The sequence below is a fragment of the Heloderma suspectum genome, chromosome 4 (assembly GCF_057233095.1).
Source record: "Heloderma suspectum isolate Gila_16-S chromosome 4, 16-S_ref, whole genome shotgun sequence".
NCBI lineage: Eukaryota > Metazoa > Chordata > Lepidosauria > Squamata > Helodermatidae > Heloderma > Heloderma suspectum.
Genome location: NC_139461.1, coordinates 251,165,127 through 251,182,847, shown reverse-complemented (window position 1 = coordinate 251,182,847; position 17,721 = coordinate 251,165,127). Strand labels below are relative to the sequence as shown.

Genomic DNA, 17,721 nt, shown 5'->3' with positions numbered 1-17,721 from the left:
GATTCCTCAAGAAGCAAGGATTGAAATGGTAAATGGAGACCCAAAGTCCACAATGCTCCAGAAGCCTGAGCAGCAGCCTGACGGAGATTCTTCAGTATTACAACGTACTCAAGGCAGCTTATTGCAACTTACTAAACAATAATAGATTTAAACAAACGGCAAATTGTATGCCAGAGGAGTTACAGCATCAGATATAAGAAGAAGCTCCCTAGTATCTTATGGAAAAATTATGACAGGTGAATGTGTTTATATTTCTGTTTTGTCTTGAATTTTGCACTTGTTTGGGAATGCAAATATATTCCTCCTGGCTTACCTCTTCCCAGAGAATTAACTATATGCTCATGGTAGAAAAGACATGTCTATTTTTTCCCCACCTGGTCACCTCTTTGTAGAACTGCTGTAGATCAGATGTACACCAGGGTGGAGGCCCTGGCCCCACCCTCCACTGGTACACCACCCCTGAGAAATTTCCTCTGAGAGGGAGTGCAGCCCGGGGGAAAGGGGGAAGTTGCCCATTCCTGTTTGACACCAAGGTGCTTCCAGAAAGAAGGGTACTAACAATACAAAGGCATTGTGCAGCTAGTCCATCTTTTCTTACTTAATGGATTTTCTGCAGTAAGAAAAATGTTGGAAGAAGTGGGAAGAAAACACGGGAGGACTACAGGTGTAAGATGTCACCGCCTGGATCCCCTGTAAAATTCCATGAATGAGTCAGGAGGATGGCACCCTTAAAAGCCTTATCTGGAAGCACTCTGAATGAGAAAAAGAATATGCCGGATTGTCCAGTAAGGCTATTTCAGTATCTGCAAGTAAGGAATAGATGCATTGTACTATCTGAGATAAATATGGAATAGTGGAGACATAAGTGTGAAAAGTCCTGCCATATCAAATAATGCTGCAATTAAGGAAAACTTCTTTTTCAGAGGTAATATATGCTAACAAGAATAAAGAGAATGTATAGTTTTTCTTCAGGTAGATGCTGACATAATCAAGCCATAGCTGTCAGGATCATACATTTTGAGAATATAGCATTATCCTTTCAAAAGCTTTGCGTATCTTCAAAGTCATTCGATGAATTAAATAGAAGAGCAACACGAAGCCATTGAGTGAGGAATGTCTTAAAGTGTGGAATGCTATGATGATGAGTAAACTAACAGCCATAATTAGATCACAGTTGGGGGAAATCACAACTATAAATAATCATTTGGAGGAATGGGGCTGGGGGAGACATCCTTCATGTGTGTTCACATTTGTTCAAGTATTAAAAAGAGGGAAGGCCCAAGCACCCTGCCAGAGAAATTTGGCAAACTACCCATTAATGCATGCTCATGCAACTTGGGGCTGGGAAATCAATCTGGTGAAAAAGTGTCAGCACAAGTTGACAAAGGAATTCGTGGAAGGCCAAGGATAGGCAACGGATACCTGTTAGAGAGAAAGGTTAGCAGCTTCCTCACTATGCTAGAATGATGGGAGAAACTACAACTGTACAGGCAGTGAAGCAGGAACACTGATGGTCCCCTTCTCCGACGTTGCTGCCTTGCTTTTTAAAAATATATGATCCCACTTAGGCTTTATATGGTGTATTTTGCACACTTTCTCCATTAGGTGGTGCTATAAGATGTCCTAGGTCTAGGAAACATTAACATTCTGATTTTTAATACATTGTAGTTAGGATCTTACCACAGACACTTTATTTTGTGGATTTCAGCTAGTCCTTGGGTTATTATCAGTGAATCAATTGCATCCATAGTCTTACAATTTGGGGCATGAATCCCAGTCTAGTGGTCCAGTAGTTCCCCCTCTGGCACAGGCCTTTGCCAGGCTCGTTAACCTTGGAATCTGGGTCTTATTCACCAACCAGGTCATCCACAGGCACACTTAGCCAATTTACATGAGTCAGCTCGGGCTTTCATTCATCTAGACCAGGGGTGGGGAGAAAATAGATTTCCAGATGTTTTGTGTGTCAGTTCCCAGCATTCTGACAATTGGCTATGCTGGCAGGGGCTCCTGGGAGTTGAAGTCCAAAACATCTGGAGATGTACACACCACCTTTTGGTGATTTCAGATGGTTATTGATTTATTATAAGATTTATATATTACTCTTCAGCAGAGTTTCCACAGCGGCTTCCACAAACAAGCTAAGACACAAATAAAACTTAATGAACAATGTGGTGTTAAAAAAGAAAAATATATCAAAATACTTTTAAAAGTCTGGCACTCTGCCTGGCACTGAAAATATAACGCCATTGGTGCTAGGTGAACCTCTCTGGAGAGACAGAGTTCCACAAATGGGGCACCATCATTAAGAAGGCTCTCTGTTCACCACCTGCCTTCCCTCAGATGGTGAGGACACTTGAACGAGAGCTTCTGAAGATTACCTCAGTGCACAGACAGGTTGGTATGTGAGCATAAAGGTAAGCACTAGCTTACCTTTGAATTGTGCTCAGAAATGGACCAGTAGCAGGTGAAGTTCTTTCAGTACTGGCAAGATATGTTCCCGCTAGGGATGTGGATCAGATTTGTCTGAAGCCCAAGCTGGATTGGGCCCCAATCCATCAGTACTGGTGTTCTTGAGACAGAGCACAAAGCTTTGTGACCAATTTGGGCTTTGAAGAGGAAGATGTTCTTTCTCCAAAATTAGGATCTTTTGCTTTTGTGGGCTTTTCTACATGAGGCTGTTAATCCACTGTATCTACTTGCAGTTTTGTTACACAAGTGAGATTTGAACATTACACGAAAAGCATTTCCTTTCCTGCTTTTCCTCTACATAACTTCTAGGTGGCACCATGGTACAGCAGAATAGCACAATCACACAAGTGGAAAATGTGTTTTCTCGCGCTTTCACAAATAATACTGCATTTTCCCTGCTCTAAAAAAACTCACCAAAAGTGCCCTTTAAAAACAGAAGCAAAACTGGAGGGTCACATCATAGTCTAAAGAACCCATAAATAACTGTAAGTAGGGAATGACGAGTGTGCAATAAATGCTTCATGTAGAAAAGCCCTCTTTCTCTAAATGCTGATTGCGGGGTGGCGAGTGGGGATGAGTGATGAGCAGTTCCACCTTCTAATCCTAGGGGACATTTTAGGAGGGGCTCTCTAAACACTGTACTTTGGGGGTGAGAGGCAGTCAATCAGTATAAAGCAGTCCCAGCACTGGCTTTGAAGTTTCCCAGATCAACCATTCTGGGAGTCCTCAGCACCAAGCCTAAGACCATCTCTATTAGCTCAGGCAGGGAGGCTGCTGGGCAGCAAGCAGATTGAGCAGTACAACAACAGAATCCCCAACTTGTCCCAGCACACAGGAAAAGCAATTGCCCAACACAAGGTAAAACGCCCCTAATTGGTATACAACTGGACCAGAGGCCTGGAAAGAGAACCGTACCTGACTAAAAGCATTGTGTATGAAATTGTCTGAAAGGTCCATCTGTAGTATTTCACCTGTAATGGCTCATTCACGCATGCAAGTTATCACTTGATACTGCTGTCAAGTGACAAACATGTATGTGTGAACTAGCCCTTATTGTACCATCTAGCATTGTCTGTTCACCACTTTAGAGCACAATGCTATCTGGATGCCCATCAGCCTCTGACCTCAGATCCAGGAATCCAAACTATCCTATGGCCCCCCAGGCACTGACTAGGAGCCATAGGATCGGTCTCTTACCCTGTATATTTGTAGTTATTTTTTATTATTTTCTAAAATGTATATCCCACACCAACTTCAACACCAATTGGCATCCCCAGGGTGGTGCATGTGTGTACACACACACACTGCAATCACTTATGCCTGTTTTAGTCCCACTGATGCCAGTGGAGCAACTTCCTGAAATTGTGTGCAAATTACAAACCTACCGCTGACTTGGAAAAATGGGTTAAACGTTTCAGGCCATCAAAATGGTTGGCTGTTCCCTGTCTTGGGGGCACTACCTGTCAAAACATGCAATTCAACTGTGGCAGAAATCTGGGCAGTTCCCGAAATAAATTAAAGAAAGATCGGGAGTGCTGGCAGCCTGCAGAAGTTAATGATGGCACCTTCTCATTATCATTCCTAGTAAGCTAATTAATTTGGCTACAAGTTAATGCAAGCACCTCAAGCCTTCTGGGGAGAAAGCAGTCATAGTAATAATCATGCTAGATCATGCTCTAGGGACGAGAGAGTGCACCTTCTATGGCGAATTAATTTAGGAACTTGATCCTGTTACGACTGGCAAGAACACAGCAGATGGCAGCTAACTGTATATGCCTCAGCTTGATGGTGATATAGACCAAGCTTTGTCTATCAATATTCATCAATCACGCTTAGAACTTACATATTGGGTTTTTTTTTAAGTGTTCAAAGGATTTCACAGTCAGTGTCTCAATAATCCTTATGACAGTGCTGTAAGATGGGTCATTATCCCAGCACTGCAGAGAGGGGTGGCCGAGACAACAGTGGCTTGCCTTAGGCTGCAATTCTTTGATCCCTGGGAAAGCAGCCCAGCCCCATAAGGTCAAAAGGTTGGGGATGCAGCTCAGACTTCAGAAAGGGGGAGTGGTAGTACTGAATCTCAAGTCTTCCTGCAAGTTGCACCTGCTGATCCCAGTCATTGCCTCTGTACTCCTGCCTCTAATCTTGGATATTCAGAGGTGATGGGAAAGCACTCTGCACATTCTCAGAAGCACTTTCCTCTTAGGATGTTCCAGCCTAAGTGCTAAGATTAAAAATAAGGCTTGGCTCAATTTAGGCCCTGAACAGACAGGCTGTATGACAGCAGGTGCAGCACCTCCTTCAGCCAGAGGGCCAAATTCCTTTTTGGAGAAGTTCTTTGGGGCCTCATTCCAGTGGTGGGCAGGGGCCAAAAGCAAAGGAGGTAGGAACCCTAGAAGGGTTCCCTTCTAGGGAACTCCATAAGGCCAGATTAGGACCCCAGTTGGGGTGGATTTGGCCACTGGGCCCAAGGTTCTTTACCCCTCCTATATGACTTGCCCTAGAACAAAGCTTTCCAAACTTTTCATGTTGGTGACACACTTTTTAGACATGCATCATTTCACAACACAGTAATTCAGTTTTACTAGCAAACCGGAGGTTAAACTAACCCGTTATAAGAGATTCGGACACATACATAAATTGTAATAATGGAATGTATGGGGACACAACATATCTCATGAAAACCTTTCATTTATATTTTTAAAAATATATGATTTGTAAGATAATAACATACATTCTTGTCATTTATGAGTAACAATATGTAAATACGTGCAAGAATTTAAAAAAATTGAATAACACCAATAACTACCATTTTAATGGGATGTATGAGGTTGATGGGATGAACGCAGCTTTTCAATATTTGGTGGAATATTAGATAAAGACACTCGCATTTCGTCATCAAGCATTTTTAAGCTTCCAAGTTTCAGTGTCTTTAAGTTTGCCATTGTTGAAAAGGATACTTCACAAATGTATGTAGTAGAAAACAGCAGAAGAATTTTTAACACTTTTTTAGCTATGTTTGGATGCATTTTTGAAATGCGAATCTAAAAGCCGTCTAAGTCACCCTCTTCATACATCATTAACAGATTTCGATCATTTTTTATGTCAGCTAATTCTTCAATAAGTGAAAAGTTCCTCGTTGCAGTTGAAAGAAATGGATTTCTGATCCAATCATAGTCTTGGATTTCAACATTTGGGAAGTAATTATGAACTTTCTCTCTGAGCAATGTTAAATGGTCAACAATTAGCGAGCTGATATCACATTTTAGCTGGCACTCAGCAATTTTGGAAAACATTTCAAAATTTCCTTATTTTACTTTCCTTTTCCAAATGGCTATTTTGTCTCTCATAGCACAAATTTTATCTACCGCTGTTAAGATATTTTCTCCTTTTCCTTGCATACTGGTGTTTATTTTATTCAAATATTCAAATATGTCAGCAAGATATGCCAATTTTGTGCACCAAAGTTTGTTTTGAATTAGATCGCAGAATTCATTTTGCTGATTTTCCTCAAAAAGTTTAAGCATCATTTCCCTCAAGTTGTATACATGACAAAGCACTCAACCTCTTGAGAGCCAACGAACTTGTGTGTGTAGTAGAAGCTTTTTAAACCTTGCCCCCATTTCTTCACAAATATGAGCAAATAATCTTGATTGAAGAGGTCTACTTTTAATGTAATTGACAGTTGAACCACTTTGTCCAAAATGTTTCTTAATTCATTTCCAATGGTTTGTGCGACTAGTGCTTCGCGATGTAAAAAGCAATGAGTAATTATAATATTTTCATTTTCTTTCTTTGCTAAAGCTATAAAACCTTTTGTTGAACCAACCATTGAGGGTGTGCCATCTGTGCATATTCCTACACAATTTAACCATTGCAAATTATTTTCCTCCATGAAGCAATCTAAAGTTTTAAATATATCTTCACCTCTAGTTCTCATTGGAAGTTTTAGACAACACAAGAACTGCTCAATAATTCTGTCAGTATGAATGAAACGTATAAAAACCAATAATTGTGCTAACCCCCTGACATCTGTTGCTTCGTCTAATTGCAATGTAAAGATCATATTGTCTTGAAAAATATCCTTCATTTGCTGCTTAATGTCATCAGACATGTCTTGAATACGTCTTCCGATCGTGTTATCTGCCAAAGGGATTTTATTAACTTCTATCTCAAATCGGGCCCAAACATTGTTTGAACAATAGCACAGCAAGATTCCTTTATGGTGGTTTTGGCAATAGTGTGTGGGTCCTTGTTTCTGGCAATTATTTGAGCAGCTAAGTAACTTGCCTTTTGAGCTTTCTCTGATGTCTTCATTCTCTCTGTGAATGATGCAGACTGCTTCTTTATAGATTTTGAAAGCTCAGTGTTCTACTGGTTTTTCTGACAAATGACAGTGTTTTGAGGTAATAATATATTTGGTACCATACTTTCATTTGCAAGTATATCCCCGCAAAGTAAACACTGGGGACAAGTATTGTTTTCATTACCAGAAAATGTGAACCCCAGTTTTATATAATCTTTATTGTATAAATGAGGCTTGGAAATTTTTCCTTTACACATCTTACGTACTAATACAGACCGTTCAACAGTTGATTCTTGCATAGTTTCCTCTATAGCGGCTACATTTTGTTCATCACAAACGTCATCTTCACCAGCTTTCCTTTTCTTAATTAGAAACGTATCCATTTTACGGGTAATTCAACTGCAATTTAATGAATAAATCTATGCGAATTTATTTTTAGGTTTTAGCATTAACTAAATATGAAAATAACAGGACTGTTTTTAGCGCTTATCTTTCTTTGTTTTTTCTTATGAAAATAACAGCACCTGCGCTCCACTCCCACAGTGATAAAGTGAGATAAAGATAGGAATCAGGACCAGGAGAAAATGTGAAAAATAAACAAAATTAACTAAAGTATTTACAATACATATTAGGACACATAGGTCCAGGTAGGAGCTCAGCTGCAAAAACACATGAAGTAGAGAAGCAAAAGTCCAACAAAGATGGTGTAAATATATATGTCTCACTACAAGGCTATATTGCTGCAAATATTTGCACTGCCTATGTCCAGAGTCCAGCTCCAGCACTCTCCGGTGGTACACTGCCAGTGGGTGGTCAATCCACAATTACAGCAGAGTAAAAATAAAAATAAATTGCAGAAATCAAATCATAAGTGCCAAGTGGCGGGTGGCTTGCTGTTTGCCACATTGGGTTTGGGAGGGTGGCCTACCTTCAGCCAGCAGCAGGTGGGTTGACTGGGTGACAGCCTGCAGCTGCGCTCGCCTGGGTGATTGGGAGCATGCTGATTCCAAGGCTTCTGGCCTCCACTGAGCTCCGTTCTGATTGGCCAAGATGGCGGACGGCCCACTCGGTGCAGTCCCAGTCCAGGACCTCTGTGGGACTCCTCCGCTCAGCACAGCCGAGAGTTGGGGGTGGTGTAACTCACAACTAATTGCTCCGTTAAAGGAGTCTCCAATGAGAATTCCGAATTCTCCACACTCCGCATGCAGCCAGCGTTACTACACTCCTCGCCATACCGCTTTGACACCGCCAGTCACATGCGTCCTATGTCAAGATGCCACACAATCCTAAAGCAGCTAATGTTAAAGCAGCTAAGCCTAAGCTGCTAAGGCTTAGCTGCTTTAACATTAGCTGCTTTAGGAAGTTCTGGGGGAGGGGCCAAGGGAAGCAAACGCTAGTAAGGGAGCTCCGCGGTGCCCTTCTGCACAATTTTCTGCATTTCGCGTGACACGCCTACACACTGCCGCAGAAACACTAATGTGTCATGGCACACAGTTTGGAAAGCTCTGCCCTAGAACAACCAGAACGAGTTTGAGTGTGGCTGAGCAAGTGAAGGGAGCTTCTCTGGTAAAATCCAACACACTATCTATACAAGGATGCAATCCTAAAGTCATTTACTGGAAGAAAGGCTCACTGAGCTCAGTGGGCTTACTTCTGAGTAGACATGTATAGGCTTGCACTGTAAAACACAATAAGGGTGCAATCCTATGCATTTTTGTTGTTTATTCGGTCAGTCGCTTCTGACTCTTCGTGACTTCATGGACCAGCCCATGCCAGAGCTTCCTGTCGGCCATCGCCACCCCCAGCTCCCCCAAGGTCGAGCCCGTCACCTCCAGAATATCATCCATCCACCTTGCCCTTGGTCGGCCCCTCTTCCTTTTGCCTTCCATTTTCCCTAGCATCAGCATCTTCTCCAGGGTATCCTGTCTTCTCACTATGTGGCCAAAGTACTTCAGTTTTGCCTTTAATATCATTCCCTCAAGTGAGCAGTCTGGCTTTATTTCCTGGAGTATGGACTGGTTTGATCTTCTTGCAGTCCAAGGCCCTCTCAGAATTTTCCTCCAGCACCACAGTTCAAAAGCATCTATCTTCTTTCACTCAGCCTTCCTTATGGTCCAGCTCTCGCATCCATAGGTTACTACGGGGAATACCATTGCTTTAACTATGTGGACCTTTGTTGTCAGTGTGATGTCTCTGCTCTTAACTATTTTGTCAAGATTTGTCATTGCTTTCCTCCCAAGAAGTAAATGTCTTCTGATTTCCTGGCTGCAGTCAGCGTCTGCAGTAATCTTTGCGCCTAGAAAGACAAAGTCTGTCACTGCCTCCATGTTTTCACTCTCTATTTGCCAGTTATCAATCAAGCTTGTTGCCATAATCTTGTTTTTTTTTTTGAGGTTTAACTGCAACCCAGCTTTTGCACTTTCTTCTTTCACCTTCGTCATAAGGTTCCTCAGCTCCTCCTCGCTTTCAGCCATCAAAGTGGTATCATCTGCATATCTGAGATTGTTAATGTGTCTTCCAGCGATTTTAACTCCAGCCTTGGCTTCATCAAGCCCAGCACGTCGCATGATGTGTTCTGCATACAGGCTGAATAGGTAAGGTGAGAGTATACAACCCTGCCGTACTCCTTTCCCAATCTTAAACCAGTCCGTTGTTCCGTGGTCTGTTCTTACTGTTGCTACTTGGTCGTTATACAGATTCCTCAGGAGGCAGACAAGATGACTTGGTATCCCCATACCACCAAGAACTTGCCACAATTTGTTATGATCCACACAGTCAAAGGCTTTGGAATAGTCAATAAAACAGAAATAGATGTTTTTCTGAAACTCCCTGGCTTTCTCCATTATCCAGCGGATATTGGCAATTTGGTCTCTAGTTCCTCTGCCTTTTCTAAACCCAGCTTGTACGTCTGGCAATTCTCAGTCCATGAATTGCTTGAGTCTACCTTGCAAGATCTTGAGCATTACCTTACTGGCATGTGAAATAAGTGCCACTGTTCGATAGTTTGAACATTCTTTGGTGCTCCCCTTTTTTGGTATGGGGATATAGGTTGATTTTTTCCAATCTGGTGGCCATTCTTGTGTTTTCCAAATTTGCTGGCATATGGCATGCATCACCTTGACAGCATCATCTTGCAAGATTTTAAAAACAGTTCAACTGGGATACCGTGGTTTCCTGCTGCCTTGTTATTAGCAATGCTTCTTAAGGCCCATTCAACCTCACTCTTCAGGATTTCTGGCTCTAGCTCACTGACCACACCGTCAAATCTATCCCCGATATTATTATCCTTTCTATACAGATCTTCCATATATTCTTGCCACCTTTTCTTGATCTCTTCTGCTTCTGTTAGGTCCTTGCCATCTTTGTTTTTGATCATACCCATTTTTGCCCGGAATTTACCTCCGATGTTTCTAATTTTCTGGAAGAGGTCTCTTGTCCTTCCTATTCTATTATCTTCTTCCGCTTCCATGCATTGCTTGTTTAAAAATAATTCCTTATCTCTTCTGGCTAACCTCTGGAATTTTGTATTTAATTGGGCATATCCCCCCCATCACTGTTGCCTTTTGCTTTCCTTCTTTCTTGGGCTACTTCCAGTGTCTCAGCAGACAGCCATCTTGCCTTCTTGATTTTCTTTTTCTTTAGGACGTTTTTTGTTGCCGCCTCCTGAACAATGTTGCGAACTTCTGTCCATAGTTCTTCCAGGACCCTATCTACTAAATCTAGTCCCTTAAATCTATTCTTCACCTCCACTGCATATTCATGAGGAATATTAGTGAGCTCATATCTAACTGATCTGTGGGTCTCCCCTATTCTCTTTAGTCTGATTCAAAATTGTGCAATAAGAAGTTCGTGATCTGAACTACAATCAGCTCCAGGTCTTGTTTTTACCGACTGCATAGATGTCTGCCACCTTTGGCTACAAAGGATGTAGTCAATCTGATTTTGGTGTCGACCATCTGGTGAAGTCCATGTATAAAGTTGTCTCTTAGGTTGTTGGAAGAGAGTGTTTGTTATATACAGTGAGTTGTCTTGGCAAAATTCTATCAGCCTATGTCCTGCTTCATTTTGTTCTCCCAGACCATGCTTGCCTGTAATTCCAGGTGTCGTTTGACTACCCACCTTAGCATTCCAGTCTCCTGTAATGAAAATAATATCTTTTTTTGGCGTACTATCCAGTAGGTGCTGCAGATCCTCATAGAACTGATCTACTTTTGCTTCTTCAGCATCTGTGGTTGGGGCGTATATTTGGATCACTGTGATGTTAAATGGCTTACCCTGAATTCGAATTGAGATCATTCTGTCATTTTTTGGATTGTATCCAAGCACTGCTTTAGCCACTTTATTATTAATTATGAAGGCTACTCCATTTCTTCTGTGGCCCTCTTGTCCACAGTAGTAGATCTGGTGGTCATTTGATGTGAAGTGGCAGATTCCAGTCCATTTCAGTTCACTGACACCCAAAATGCCTATATTTAATCTTGACATCTCCCCAGTGACCACATCTAATTTGCCCTGGCTCATAGATCTTACATTGCAGGTTCCTATGGTGTGCTGATCTTTAGAACATCGGATTCGTCGTTCACCACCAGCACAATCGGCTGCTAGCCGTCCTTTCGGCTTTGAGCTAGCTGCATTATCACATCTGGGGCTAGTTGAACTTATCCTCTGTTCCTCCCCAGTAGCTTTTTGACCATCTTCCGACCTGGGAGTCCCATCTTCCGATGGTATACCAACATATCTCTGGGTGTACTGATCCATTTAGTTTTTATGGCAAGAATACTGGGGTGGGTTGCTGTTTCCTTCCCCAGGGATCATATTTAGTCTGACCTCTCTGCCATGACCTTCCCGTCTTGGGTGTCCCTTCACGGTTTAGCTCACGATGTCACTGAGATGCTCCAGCTCCAGCATCACAACAAGGTAACGATCTCCTTTGCTGGAGATCCTATGCATGTTCAGACAGAAAAAAATCCTACAACTCCCAGCATTCCCCGGCCGGCCATGCTTGGGAATGCAGGATGTTTTTCATTCTAAACATGCATAGGATTACACCCTAAATCGTTCTTGAATATGTATCTTTGTTTCTAAATCAATAACCACCTGTGTAACTCATAACGAACCGCCCACTTAACGGCCGCATGTGAGTTATATATATTTATAATTCGTTCCTTCTGTTCTTTTCACCAGGCTCGGCCCGGGGCTGACAAAGCTGAAACCCTAAGGGGGCAATCTTATCCAGTTTAGACAGAAAAAGTCCTACAACTCCCAGCATGCCCCAGTCAGCCTGTAGGACTTTTTTCAGTCTAAACATGCATAGGATTGGAAATTTACCGGGAAGGAGCGAGTCCCGGCGCAATCAACGGGAATGAATTCAGGGAGTGCTTCTGACAGGCCGGGGTGTTACGATCGCGATGTGCTGGTTCCCTCACACAACGCCCCGGGGCGCGCGCTGCGGGCGCGCTCTCAGCAAGCGGGACGAAGGGCCCGGCGAGCCCCTGCCACCAGCTGCCAATGGGGCAGCGAGGACGGAGCCAGGCCCTCGAGGGGGCGGGCCCGCTGCTCCGGCTGCCACCTTCGCTCGGATCATGTGAGCAGAGAGCGAGCGAGCGAGCGCGACAGAGTCAGGCCGACTGCTGGCGGGGAGCGCATCGCTGGCAGCTGGGCGACGATGGTAAGGGTTAACTGGGCAGCCGTGCTGGCCTGGACGGGCCAGATCGGAGCCTGAGAGACCTCATGGAGCGGGGTATTGATTGGGAAGGCGTTGCACGGAGTCGCTCGCGAGTTAAACACAGCAGGCTGGGGAGCGTTTCTGTTGCCGGAGTCGGAGCGGACCTTTTTTGGGCAAGCGTGGTGGCGGTGGGGCATAAATGAAGGGCTCACCGGGGGTGGCTGCGCTGGTAGCGCGATACCTTTTACGCATGACCCGTCATGTCACCCCATTTTTTTCAACGCGCCCCCCACCCTTGCTCTAATCGTGTTTTGTGTGTGTGTGTGTGGGTTTTTGTGGTGGTGGTGGTGGTGGTGGTGTGTGGAAAGGTATGGTCTTACTCTGCCCCAGCTGGCTGAGTTGGGCAACGGAAATGGGGGTTCCCACGAGGCGAGCCGATGTGCGTGCCCGGTTTGCTGAGGGATGTGATTTGCAGTCTGCCAGATTTCCCCCACTGAAATCGTGAGAGCTCTGGAGGGGGATCAGCGCTTTAAAATATCCAGCCAGGGGCTCAATCCTATGCATGTTGAGACAGAAAAAAGTCCTACAACTCCCAGCATTCCCCAGCCAGCCTAGGAATGCTGGGAGTTGTAGGACTTTTTTTCCTGCCTCAGCATGGATAGGATCGCGCCCTAAATTATTTTGCACGCGAATGGAGAAATTAAAAAAACAAAACAAAGACACCTTGCGCATTGATAGCTTCAGACTCTATGTTGCTCCCTCGGACCTTCGGAGCCCTCGAGGAGGTGGAAAATATGGTTTTCCTGCGCGCGAATGGCCTTCTCGAGCCGATCTTCCGCGCCATGAAAGCGTTAATCCAGAAATGCAGCCTGTATCCTCTCTCGCCACGCTGCCAAATGGAATCGGGGGTTTTAAGCGCAGGAATCCAGCCGAGCGGGCTGAACTTCTCGGGGCAGAGGTTTTGCAATCGTGTGGCGCAGTGGAGGCCGGTGGCTCTGATTTCGGTGGGGCGGTGACGCCATTCCGGGTCTCAGGACCAGCGAGAGGTCTAAGGGAGCTATTCCAGGTGCCGGACCTATTTCGAGGATCGGGCTCAACACCTTGAATAGCTTCTTTAGAGTTCTGGCTGGTTCTGACTGAGACCCAGAATGGAGACGCGCCCCCGCCGAAATCGGAGCCACCGGCCTCCGCCGCCGAGGAGCGAGGCGCTGCCCAGCGCGAGTAACTCGAGACGCTCACTCCTCCCGCGGCCAGCGGAGCCGAGACAAACTTGGGCGGCCCTATTGGAAGCGCGGAAATGTGTTGACTGACGTCAGATCTGGCCCGCGCCGCTTGATTGGAGGGCGGGAGCCCAGGTTGCCATGAATGGTGAGGGGCGGAATTAATTTCGTGGTAGGGGAGTAGTGCTCTAGTCACATGGCCGGCGAGTCAGCTGAGCGTGCGCTCCGTGGAAGAGCGCTGGCCCTTCGCGTGCGCGATCTTCGACCGGGAAGCGCATTCTTTCCGTCTGAGCAGCTCGCAGGGTATGAAGAGTCAAGGATCCTGCGGGTCCTGAATGGGCGCATGGCCTTTGCGATTCATATTTCACGCCTCTGAGCCCTGGAGGGATGAAAATAGGGCGTTGCTAGGCTCGGAAAAGTTTCGGGGCCCGGACCCCCCACCCTCGGACAGATATCTGCGCAAAATTTGCATATGCTCATGTGCATCCGTACATTCACAGTTAGAGATTATGACTAGGGTTTATTTAAATTTCACAGAAGGCAAAGGCAACGAATTAATTTCTCAGCCAAATGGCCTCAAATAAAATAGAAGTCTTCAGTTAATTTGCACCCTGCCCCAGATCATCCCAAGTGAGAAGTTCTTCAGTTGCAATTACTTTACAATGGTGTGGAAAAAGAGATTATGGGTACACCCACCCTTGTATTTTTATCGGCTAAGGCACAGGACAAACTGGAGGGTCTTATCCTTTGCACCAAATACTAAAACCCACTATATAGACATGAACTTGGTACTTTACCAAGGTTTTCACTTAGCAGGACACGACTTAACGACTGAACAACAACAACAGTCTCAACTTTCCAACGCCAACATTAGCAGTGGACCAATGGCCAAAACCATTAAATTGTTCCTTTACAGAAAAGGCTACTGTGACATTAATGATAACACAAAACTGATGAATAATAGGTATGTGCCAAAATTAACACTACTTGAGATAATACAGTAGTTCTTGCCTAATATTCTCAGAAGACTTTACAAGCCTTCAGTTAGGCTGTGGAACAGCCCTGTGTGTATTGCTACATTAGCACAACCATAATCTTTAATGTATTTATTTTCGCAAAGCCCCTGTACAGTAGGACAGATGTCTTCTATCTATTCCTGTCACAGATGAGAACCAATGCAATGAAAAGTCAAGTGACAGAACAAAAGGCTTTGAACCAAGTTCTGCAAACCTGAACCCAAGACTATGCTTTAATGCAGCCTTCACCAACCTGGTTTCCTCCAGATGTTTTGGACAACAACTTCCATCAGCTCCAGCCAGAATGACCAATGATAAGGAATGTTGGAAGCTGCTGTGTGAAACATCTGGAGGGGACCATTTAGGGGAAGACTGCCATAATGCATTATGATGTGATTTGCAATTTAAAAAAAAACCAAATGTAAGATTAAAGCACTCAAGGACAAAAAGGCATTGAAATCCTTTTATTTCTGAATCCATATTTTTGAGTGTAAAGTATTTGCTTTATCGTACATGATGCTGGTAGACAATGATTTCTATAGCCTTGATGTGCCAGTGCTGCCTTTACTGCAACAAGCTAAAACCATATACAGCATATTAATATATTGGAAGGTCATTTGTATGAATGATATATACTGATCAGTTGCATGCTTGAAAACATGTCCCACTGATTTCAAGTAAGCATACATAGGATTATGTGTGCTTTCTGCATTTCTTATGTAATTCATACGTAAAGTCTGCATTGGCTAGACTGTACATCTTGTTCAAAATGGCTCTCTTCCACTTTCTGTCCCATAGTAGCAATGTGCACACACAATGCAAGATAAGTTCAACAGTGCCTTTAATATAATGTATGCAAACCCCCTTTGTTCTATGTACCTGTGCATGTTTGCCACTTGATTTCTCATCCCTTGCTTACTCAACACTTGCTGGCTTGCAGCTAAATGTGTGACCTGACTGGATCATTTTAGGAATTGTTGCAGAGTAAGAGTGATAGCTTGAAATGTGTTAGAGTTCTGGAAAAGAATAATTTACACCATCCGTTACTTTTCTTTCTTTCATCCGTTCACACAAACAAGTCATCATTTGGTGCTGCAGTTCTAAAATGATGAACAAGCATGTGTGAACCAACTCCTCTGGCTGCCAGGTTTTGCCCATTAAGACAGTGTTCCTTCAAGGTTTCTGTAAAGATCTCTTGAGCCATTTCCATAAGGCATTATTTAACTGGACATGTTTACATTTGCAGGGGATTAAATAAAACAATGTTTTATATTTCTTTGATTGTCGGAAGCGGTCATAAAAGGACCTCTATTGTAGAGTAGGTACATAGGAAGCTTCCTTACCCTGGGTCATGCTAATTGACCATCTATCCAGTGTTGTGTACTTTGATTGGCACCAACTTTCCAGGGTCAGGGGCACGGGTCTTTTCCACCACCTGATACCTGATCATTTGTATCACTCCATCTCCCTCCTTAGGTGTGCTTTTCAACAGTCTGCCTGATTTGAGTGTCTGTGCGTGGTGCTAGGAACAGCAGGAAGGATAGGGATTCTGCTGGTGTGCTGCCCACTCTGCTGGTGTGCTGCCCACTCTGCTGCCCCATAGTCTCCCTACCTGAGCTGCTGGAGGTGGTCTCTGGTATGATGTTGAAGACCCCAAGATCTTGAGGGACGTTAATATTCACACTGAGGCTGCCTTGTTTAGGCTGGTTTGGAATTTCATGGCTTCCATGAGAACCATAGGTCTGTCTCAAATTACACTGGACCCAATGCATGTGGGAGGGCATATTCTGGATCTGGTTTTCTGTAATGGACCAGGGGAAATGAACTGTGGGTAGGGGAGCCAGTGATGATTCTATCGTCATGGATAGATGCCATAGTTTTAACAGGGTTAGGGATGGATGCTGGTAGGATGCTGTCTAGTCCTGTTGTTATGGATATTTTTCAGCTTGTGCAACCTGATGATGTGGACAAACTACTTGGAGGACTGAGACCTACTACATGTGCTCTGGGCCCTTGCCTGTCCTGGCTGCTGAAATCTGCAAGAGCTTTGTTGGGATTATGGACCTCAGAGGTAATCAGTGCTTCTCTGAGAGAGGTGTTCCTGCTGTCGTTAAGAAAGGCAGTAGTGAAACACCTCTTGAAAAAAGCAGGTCTTGATTTTATGATCAAGGACAATTACTGCTGAGTGTCCAATCTTCCATTTTTGAGCAAAAGGCTGGAATGGGGGATGGCCTCTCAAGTCCAGGTAGCCTTGGAGGAAACTGATGATTTGGATCGATTCCAATCTGGTTTGATGCCTGGTTTTGAGACAGAAACAGCTTTGGTCACTGTGGTGAATGACTTAAGCCAGGGCTGGATGGAAAGAATGCAGCCCTATCAGTTCTCCTGACCCTTTCAGTGGCTTTCAGTACCATCAACCATAGTATCCTTCTAGGGTGCTTGGCAGGATTGGGTTTAGGAGGCACAGCACTGTGGTGGCTCTGGTCCTTCCTAGAGAGGTGTTCTCAGAAGGTAGATATGGGGAATTTCTGTTCTGCCTTTGACATATGGGGTGCCGCAAGCTTCAGTCTTGTACTGCAGACTTTTTAATGTCTACATGAAATCACTGGGGTAAATAAAAAGGGGGAGCAAACAGGAGTTGGCCAGGGGAGTTGCAGTGGTTGAAGAGACAAAGGAGACAAAGGAGACAGAGGCTAAGAGGTAAGTGGGTTGCAGGAAGCCCAGGGCGCTGCCCTTTATCCTTCTGACTGGCTGTGAGCTCACCAGGAGCTTCTGAGAGCTCCAACTGAATTGGAGGGGTGTGGCCTGAGTACTCCCAGCAGCTGACTGGGCGGGAAGCTTCAGTCTGTTTCCCGCCTCCCAGCTGAGCAGAGCAGAGCAGAGCAAGCTGCTCCAGCTGGTCCAGGGACTACAGAATCAGGCAAGCTCCCAGAGAGCGAGCGAACAGAGTGAGTGAACAGGGGGAGCAAACAGGAGTTGGCCAGGGGAGTTCGGCAGGGGAGGTCAAGGGGGAGGCCCCTAACATTTTTTTTTTTTTTACTAACT

The 17,721-nt window shown here is 44.4% G+C and overlaps 1 protein-coding gene across 3 annotated transcripts in view; it reads left to right on the top strand.

Moving 5' to 3' along the window:
- Nucleotides 1-12,365: 12,365 nt before the first annotated feature.
- Nucleotides 12,366-17,721, top strand: part of LOC146348501 (Krueppel-like factor 15) — a 29,953-nt gene continuing 24,597 nt past the window's right edge. Inside the window, exons 1-2 of one of the 3 annotated variants that reach the window (XM_084853284.1) lie at nucleotides 12,366-12,443; nucleotides 16,622-16,747. The gene's annotated coding sequence lies outside the window, so the exon portion shown is untranslated. Of the gene's footprint in view, nucleotides 12,444-13,781; nucleotides 13,964-16,621; nucleotides 16,748-17,721 lie in introns of those variants that run through there. The other 2 variants (XM_084853285.1, XM_084853283.1) reach the window with 2 other exon arrangements.